This window comes from Bombina bombina, chromosome 6, assembly GCF_027579735.1.
Source record: "Bombina bombina isolate aBomBom1 chromosome 6, aBomBom1.pri, whole genome shotgun sequence".
In the NCBI taxonomy this organism is placed as follows: domain Eukaryota; kingdom Metazoa; phylum Chordata; class Amphibia; order Anura; family Bombinatoridae; genus Bombina; species Bombina bombina.
The window spans coordinates 979,441,691-979,450,094 of NC_069504.1; positions in this window are offsets into that span (position 1 = coordinate 979,441,691).

Below are 8,404 nucleotides of genomic sequence, written 5' to 3' on the forward strand. Positions count from 1 at the left end.
TGATGATCCCTGTGAATGGGAATATGCAGTTTCGCATCCTTTAGATCCACTGTGGTCATGAACTGAACTTCCTGAACCAAAGGAAGAATGGAACAAATAGTTTCCATCTTGAAAGACGGAACCCTGAGAAACCTGTTTACACTCTTATAAAGAAAAGGAAAGGGCGCCTCCTAGTGTAGCCAGTAGATTTGTTCAATATGAGTACAGAAAATAAAATAATACTCACAAAGTGAAGCAGCAAAGGTAGTGCCAAGGTAAGCGATCTGGGAACTCAGCAGTGTCCCAGTGTACTATGCACAGGTGAGGGCGGCTCTAGAAGGTGGAGAAAAGAAGGGCGACTCCTAGTGCAGAGCAATATGATGTATATACCCCGTAAATAATCTCAGGTGAAGAGGTACTCACAATTTGAAGCGCACACGATAGTGCAAATATCACCTACTGGGTATATTGCTGTGACCCAGTGCACATATAGGTATCAAAGGTGTATATGGAAAGGCCAAATGTATCCTTTGGTGATGGATAAGGACAGCCGTATAAGAACAGGAGACTCCAGGTATTTAAAAAGTTTATACGATAATAAAAAAATAATAGATATTGCAGTATACAATACAATAATACAATATAATATATAAAATAAATCAGTATGACATGCTACGCGTTTCTCGGCGTTAACCACACCGTTTCCTCAGGCCTTTCCATATACACCTTTGATACCTATATGTGCCTGGACTGCTTCCCCATATTCCAAGACTGATTTGACTTCCAAGATGGCTTGGACTGTTCCTGCTTGGAGGAAGAAGAGAAAGATTTACCTTAGAAGTTACGAAAGGAACGAAAATTACTCTGCCGACCCTTCTGTTTATTTCTTTTATCCTGAGGAAGAGAATCCCCCTTCCCTCCCGTAATATCAGAAATAATCTCAGCCAAACCTGGCCCAAACAAGGTCTTACCCTTGTAAGAAATAGACAAAAGTTTAGACTTAGAGGACACATCCGCAGAACAGGATTTTAACCATAAAGCTCTGCGAGCTAAAATGGCAAAACCAGAAATTTTAGCTCCAAACTTGATGAAGCATCTGCAATAAAGGAATTGGCCAACTTCAAAGCCTTGATTCTATCTTGAATTTCTTCAAGAGGAGTATCCTGCTGAATAGAATCAGACAATGCATCAAACCAATATGCCGCCGCACTAGTAACCGTAACAATACATGCAGCCGGTTGCCATTGATACCCCTGGTGAACATAAATCTTTTTAAGCAAAGCTTCAAACTTCTTATCCATAGGATCTTTAAAGGAACAGCTGTCCTCAATAGGAATAGTGGTCCTCTTGGTCAGAGTGGAAACTGCTCCCTCCACCTTAGGAACCATCTGCCAAGATTCCTTAATATAATCAGCAATAGGAAACATCCTCCTAAAAATTGGAGAAGGGGAAAAGGGAATCTCAGGCTTCTCCCATTCTCGTGCAATAATATCTGAAACACGATCTGGTATAGGAAAAACTTCCACCGAGGAAGGGACATCAAAAAACGTATCAACTTTACTAGATTTCTTAGGAATAACCATGACTGATGCCTCAGAGTCATCCAAGGTAGCCAAAACCTCCTTCAGTAACAAATGGAGGTGCTCTAGCTTAAACCTAAAGGAAACAACCTCAGGTTCAGAAGAAGGATTTACACTATCAGAATTCGAGATCTCACCCTCAGATGCTACTGAAGTATCTTCCTCCTCAGACTTATGAGAAGAAACACTAGACACAATTGCAACAGAATCAGAAACCTTATACTTCCTCTTGCGCTTCCCCTGCAACATAGGAAAAGCAGACAAAGCCTTAGATACTGCCGAGGATATATGGGTAGCCATATCCTGCAAGGAAAAACCAACCTGAGACGAAACACAGGGCACTGCAGAAGATTGAGACGTATGAGGAGAAAGCTGTGGATTAGCCTGAACAGGAGACTTCTGAACAACATCCGCCCTAGACAATGAAGGCTCAGAATCAAAAAGTCTATCCTTGTAATGTAATGTTCTCTCAATACAAGAGGAACAAAAAGGGATAAGAGGCTCAACATTAGTATTTAAACATAGAGAACAAGCAACAGTTTTAAGGCTCTCTTGGTCCATCTTATTCCAAAGGAAAAAACCTTAATCAATAAAAAATTCTAGGTTAAAATCAGAACTTGAATGAAACAAAAAAAAACGTTACTGAAAATCCTTAAATAAACTGCACAATAAATCTTGCAGCAACAATTTTTCACAAAATGAATGCAAAAAGAGACACAAACGTTATAGTCCCTGAAATTCAGACAGAAACTTAAATATAAACAGCCCACAAAAAAAAACAACAGGCAACCTCCACACCTCAGCAAGCTCTGCTGAAAGTGCCTACCTGACCTCCTTGCTGCCAGAAACAAAGTCAGAAAATGATCCGGACCCCCATACAGCCGCACCGGAGAGAACGCTGAACCACCTCTGAGGAGCTATGCAACAGAGCTGCAGCATCCGGGAACAACAGGAAACGGCTAAAAGGGCGCCAAAAACGTCCTTGCTATCTCAGATAGGTCCGCCTATTGTGGGCATGGCCTAACAAACCTCCCGGTAGCAATTAATACACAAACAAAAAACATGCACACCAAAGTGAAAACATAATAAACTGAGCCTCCAAATATCCCCAGTGCCTGCAAAACTGCCATACAATAAACCATTAACCTAGAAGGCTGATTGTATATTTAGACAGAATTATCTGTCAAAGTGCCAAATTCTCCTATATCAAAACAGGGAAAGAAATAGGCACTTACCTCAAAAATCTGTCCGGCAGCAGGACAACTCACTTGGTATGAGAGGAGCTTCCTGCCTCACATGGACCTGTGGAAAAAACTAAATTTATGCTTACCTGATAAATTTCTTTCTCTTGTGGTGTATCCAGTCCACGGGTTCATCCATTACTTGTGGGATATTCTCCTTCCCAACAGGAAGTTGCAAGAGGACACCCACAGCAGAGCTGTCTATATAGCTCCTCCCCTAACCCCCACCTCCAGTCATTCGACTGAAGACAAGTAAGAAAAAGGAGAAACTATAGGGTGCAGTGGTGACTGTAGTTTAAAAAATAAAAACACCTGCCTTAAATTGACAGGGCGGGCCGTGGACTGGATACACCACAAGAGAAAGAAATTTATCAGGTAAGCATACATTTTGTTTTCTCTTGTAAGGTGTATCCAGTCCACGGGTTCATCCATTACTTGTGGGATATCAATACCAAAGCTTTAGGACACGGATGAAGGGAGGGACAAGGCAGGCACTTAAACGAAAGGCACCACTGCCTGTAAGACCTTTCTCCCAAAAATAGCCTCCGAGGAAGCAAAAGTATAAAATTTGTAGAATTTAGAAAAAGTATAAAGCGAAGACCAAGTCGCCGCCTTACAAATCTGTTCAACAGAGGCCTCATGTTTAAAAGCCCATGTGGAAGCTACCGCTCTAGTAGAATGAGCTGTAATTCTTTCAGGAGGCTGCTGGCCAGCAGTCTCATAAGCTAAACGGATTATGCTTCTCAGCCAAAAAGAAAGAGAAGTTGCCGAAGCCTTTTGGCCTCTCCTCTTTCCAGAGTAGACAACAAACAATGCAGATGTTTGACGAAAATCCTTAGTAGCTTGCAAATAAAACTTTAAAGCACGAACCACGTCAAGATTGTGTAACAGACGTTCCTTCTTTGAAGAAGGATTAGGACACAGTGACGGAACAACAATTTCCTGATTGATATTCCTATTAGATACTACCTTAGGAAGAAACCCAGGTTTGGTACGCAAAACTACCTTATCTGCATGGAAGATCAGATAAGGGGAATAACACTGCAAGGCAGAAAGCTCTGAAACTCTTCGAGCCGAAGAGATAGCTACTAAAAACAGAACTTTCCAAGATAAAAGCTTGATATCTATGGAATGCAAGGGTTCAAACGGAACCCCTTGAAGAACTTTAAGAACTAAATTTAAACTCCATGGCGGAGCAACAGGTTTAAACACAGGCCTGATTCTGACCAAAGCCTGACAAAACGCCTGAACGTCTGGAACATCAGCCAGGCGCTTGTGCAAAAGAATAGACAGAGCAGAAATCTGTCCCTTTAAGGAACTAGCCGATAATCCCTTTTCCAATCCTTCTTGGAGAAAAGATAGTATCCTAGGAATCCTGACCTTACTCCACGAGTAACCCTTGGATTCACACCAATAAAGATATTTACACCATATCTTATGATAGATTTTCCTGGTGACAGGCTTTCGAGCCTGAATCAAGGTATCAATGACCGACTCGGAGAAACCACGCTTTGATAAAATCAAGCGTTCAATCTCCAAGCAGTCAGACACAGAGAAACTAGATTTGGATGTTTGAATGGACCTTGGAGTAGAAGGTCCTGCCTCAGCGGCAGAGTCCATGGTGGGAAGGATAAAATGTCCGCCAGATCTGCATACCAAGTTCTGCGTGGCCACGCAGGTGCTATCAAAATCACTGAAGCTCTCTCCTGCTTGATCTTGGCAATCAGACGAGGGGGGAGAGGAAATGGTGGAAACACATAAGCCAGGCTGAAGGACCAGGGCACTGCTAGAGCATCTATCAGCGTTGCCTGGGGATCCCTTGACCTGGACCCGTAACGAGGAAGCTTGGCGTTCTGACGAGATGCCATCAGATCCAGTTCTGGTTTGCCCCATAGTTGAATCAGCTGGGCAAATACCTCCGGATGGAGCTCCCACTCCCCCGGGTGAAAAGTCTGCCGACTTAGAAAGTCCGCCTCCCAGTTCTCTACTCCTGGGATATGGATAGCAGAGAGATGTGGCAAGAGTGAACCTCTGCCCATAGAATTATCTTAGAAACCTCCTTCATTGCCAGGGGGCTCCTTGTTCCCCCCTGATGGTTGATATAGGCTACAGTCGTGATATTGTCCGACTGAAATCTGATGAATCTGACCGCAGCTAGTTGAGGCCAAGCCTGAAGAGCATTGAATATCGCTCTCAGTTCCAGAATGTTTATCGGAAGGAGGGCCTCCTCCTGAGCCCACGAACCCTGAGCCATCAGGGAATTCCAGATTGCGCCCCAGCCCAGAAGGCTGGCATCTGTCGTCACTATAGTCCACTCTGGCCTGCGGAAACTCATTCCCCTGGACAGATGGACCCGAGATAACCACCAGAGAAGAGAATCCCTGGTCTCTTGATCCAGATTTAACAGAGGAGACAAATCTGTGTAGTCCCCATCCCACTGATTGAGCATGCAAAGTTGCAGTGGTCTGAGATGTAGGCGGGCAAACGGAACTATGTCCATTGCCGCTACCATAAGGCAGATCATTTCCATACACTAAGCTACTGACGGTCGAGAAGTGGAATGAAGAGCACGGCAAGAAGTTAGAAGCTTTGATATCCTGACCTCTGTCAGAAAATTTTTAATTTCTACCGAATCTATCAGAGTTCCTAGGAAGGAAACTCTTGTGAGAGGAGAGAGTGAACTCTTTTCTCTGTTCACCTTACACCTGTGAGACCTCAGAAAGGCCAGAACAATGTCCGTATGGGACTTGGCGATTTGAAAAGTCGACGCCTGGATCAGGATGTCGTCTAGGTAGGGAGCCAACGCTATGCCCGGTGGTCTTAGAACCGCCAGTAGAGACCCTAGAACCTTCGTAAAGATTCTTGGCGCCGTGGCTAATCCGAAGGGAAGAGCCACAAACTGGTATTGCCTGTCTAGGAAGGCGAACCTGAGGAACTGATGATGATCTCTGTGAATCAGAATGTGGAGATAAGCATCCTTTAAGTCCACGGTAGTCATATATTGACCCTCCTGGATCATAGGGAGGATGGTTCGGATTGTCTCCATCTTGAACAATGGGACCCTGAGAAATTTGTTTAGGATCTTGAGATCCAAGATTGGTCTGAACGTTCCCTCTTTTTTGGGAACTATAAACAGGTTTGAATAGAAACCCTGCCCCTGTTCCTCCCTTGGAACTGGGTGGATCACTCCCATAACCAGTAGGTCTTGAACGCAACGTAAGAATGCCTCTCTCTTTATCTGGTTTGCAGATAGTTGTGAGAGGTGAAATCTCCCCTTTGGAGACGAACCTTTGAATTCCAGAAGATATCCCTGGGAAACAATTTCTAGTGCCCAGGGATCCTGGACGTCTCTTGCCCAAGCCTGGGCAAAGAGAGAAAGTCTGTCCCCTACTAGATCCGGTCCCGGATCAGGGGCTTCTCCTTCATGCTGTCTTAGAGGCAGCAGCAGGTTTTTTGGCCTGCTTCCCCTTGTTCCAAGCCTGGTTAGGTCTCCAGACTGGTTTGGACTGGGCGAAATTTCCCTTTTGTTTTGCATTAGAGGAAGCTGAAGCTGCGCCACTCTTGAAGTTTTGAAAGGAACGAAAAGTATTCTGTTTGGTCCTTAACTTATTGGACCTATCCTGAGGAAGGGCGTGACCTTTTCCTCCAGTAATATCAGAAATGATCTCCTTCAGACCAGGCCCGAATAGGGTCTGTCCCTTGAAGGGGATGTTAAGAAGCTTAGACTTTGAAGTTACGTCTGCTGACCAGGACTTAAGCCATTGCGCCCTACACGCCAGAATAGCAAAACCTGAATTCTTAGCCGCTAGCTTGGTTAAATGAAAAACGGCGTCAGAAATAAAGGAATTAGCTAACTTAAGAGCTTTAATCCTGTCTAAAATATCATCTAACGTGGTCTCCACCTGTAGAGCCTTCTCAAAAGACTCGAACCAAAAAGCCGCTGCAGCAGTAACTGGGGCAATGCATGCAAGAGGCTGGAGAATAAAACCTTGATGTATAAAATTTTTTTTAAGGAGACCCTCCAATTTTTTAACCATAGGATCTAGGAAAGCACAACTGTCCTCGACGGGGATAGTTGTATGCTTAGCTAGGGTAGAGACTGCTCCCTCCACCTTAGGGACCGTCTGCCACGAGTCCCGTACGGCGGCATCTATGGGAAACATCTTTTTAAAAGCAGGAGGGGGAGAGAATGGCACACCTGGTCTATCCCATTCCTTAGTAATAATTTCTGAAAACCTCTTAGGGACTGGAAAAACATCAGTGTAAACAGGCACTGCAAAGTATTTGTCCATCTTACACAATTTCTCTGGAAGTACAATGGGTTCACAGTCATCCAAAGTCGCTAAAACCTCCCTAAGCAATAAGCGGAGGTGTTCGAGCTTAAATTTAAACGCTGTCATTTCAGAATCAGACTGAAGCAACGCCTTCCCTGAATCTGACATGTCAGCCACAGATAGAAGCTCTCCTGCCTCAGCTTCTGAGCATTGTGAGGGTATATCGGACACCGGTATTAAAGCGTCAGAAAGCTCTGTATTAGTTCTAGCCCCAGAGCTGTCTCGCTTTCGTTGTAACCCTGGCAGTTTGGACAATACCTCTTAGAGGGAAGCATTCATAACTGCCGCCATGTCCTGTAATGTAAAAGAATTAGACGCGCTAGATGTACTTGGCGTCATTTGAGCGGGAGTTATAGGTTCTGACACATGGGGAGAGCTAGATGGCATAATCTCACTTTTTTCAGTCAGAGAATCCTCTGGAGATAAATCTTTAAGCGCCATAATATGGTCTTTATAGTTTATAGAAATTTCAGTACATTTGGTACACATTCTAAGAGGGGGTTCCACAATGGCTTCCAAACATATTGAACAAGGAGTTTCCTCTATGTCAGACATGTTTAACAGACTAGTAATGAGACAAGCAAGCTTGGAAAACACTTTAATAATGGTGAAACAGCAATTAAACAAAAACGTTACTGTGCCTTTAAGAGAAAAAAAAAACTAGCACTTAAACTGCAAACCAGTGTAAAAATATAATAAAGTCTTCGAAATTTTTACAGTGTGTGTAAGGGACTAAAGCAACATTGCACCCACTTGCAAATGGATGGTTAACCCCTTAGCCCCCAAACCGGATTTAAAAAACGTCAACCACCGGTAAAAGACAGTTGAGCACCCTGCCACAGCTCTGCTGAGGCTCCTACCTGCCCTCAAATACGATTTAGGGAAGAAATAAACCCTTTATAATGGTCCTCAGATGCCAAAGGACTCCTCTAGGGAAGCTGGATGTTTTAGTCTGAAGGAAACTGCTCATCTAGAGAGCGAAAATAGGCCCCTCCCACCATGTACTGGATGTCAGAGGGGCCTTAAGAAAATACTCCTAGGAGTATCTGACTAGCCATGTGGAAAACGTGATTCTATATAGCATGTTAAATATTTTTTAGTAATTTATGCTGTACTGCTGGGTGATCACACTGTACTGATCTCACCAGGTCACACACAAGCTGAATATAAATACCTGGAGAATGAAGTCAACATTTAATTGCAGGGAAAATAACTAGGCAAAAATGTGAAGGCTATGAATCCAATATAAATACATATAAATGTAAACTAT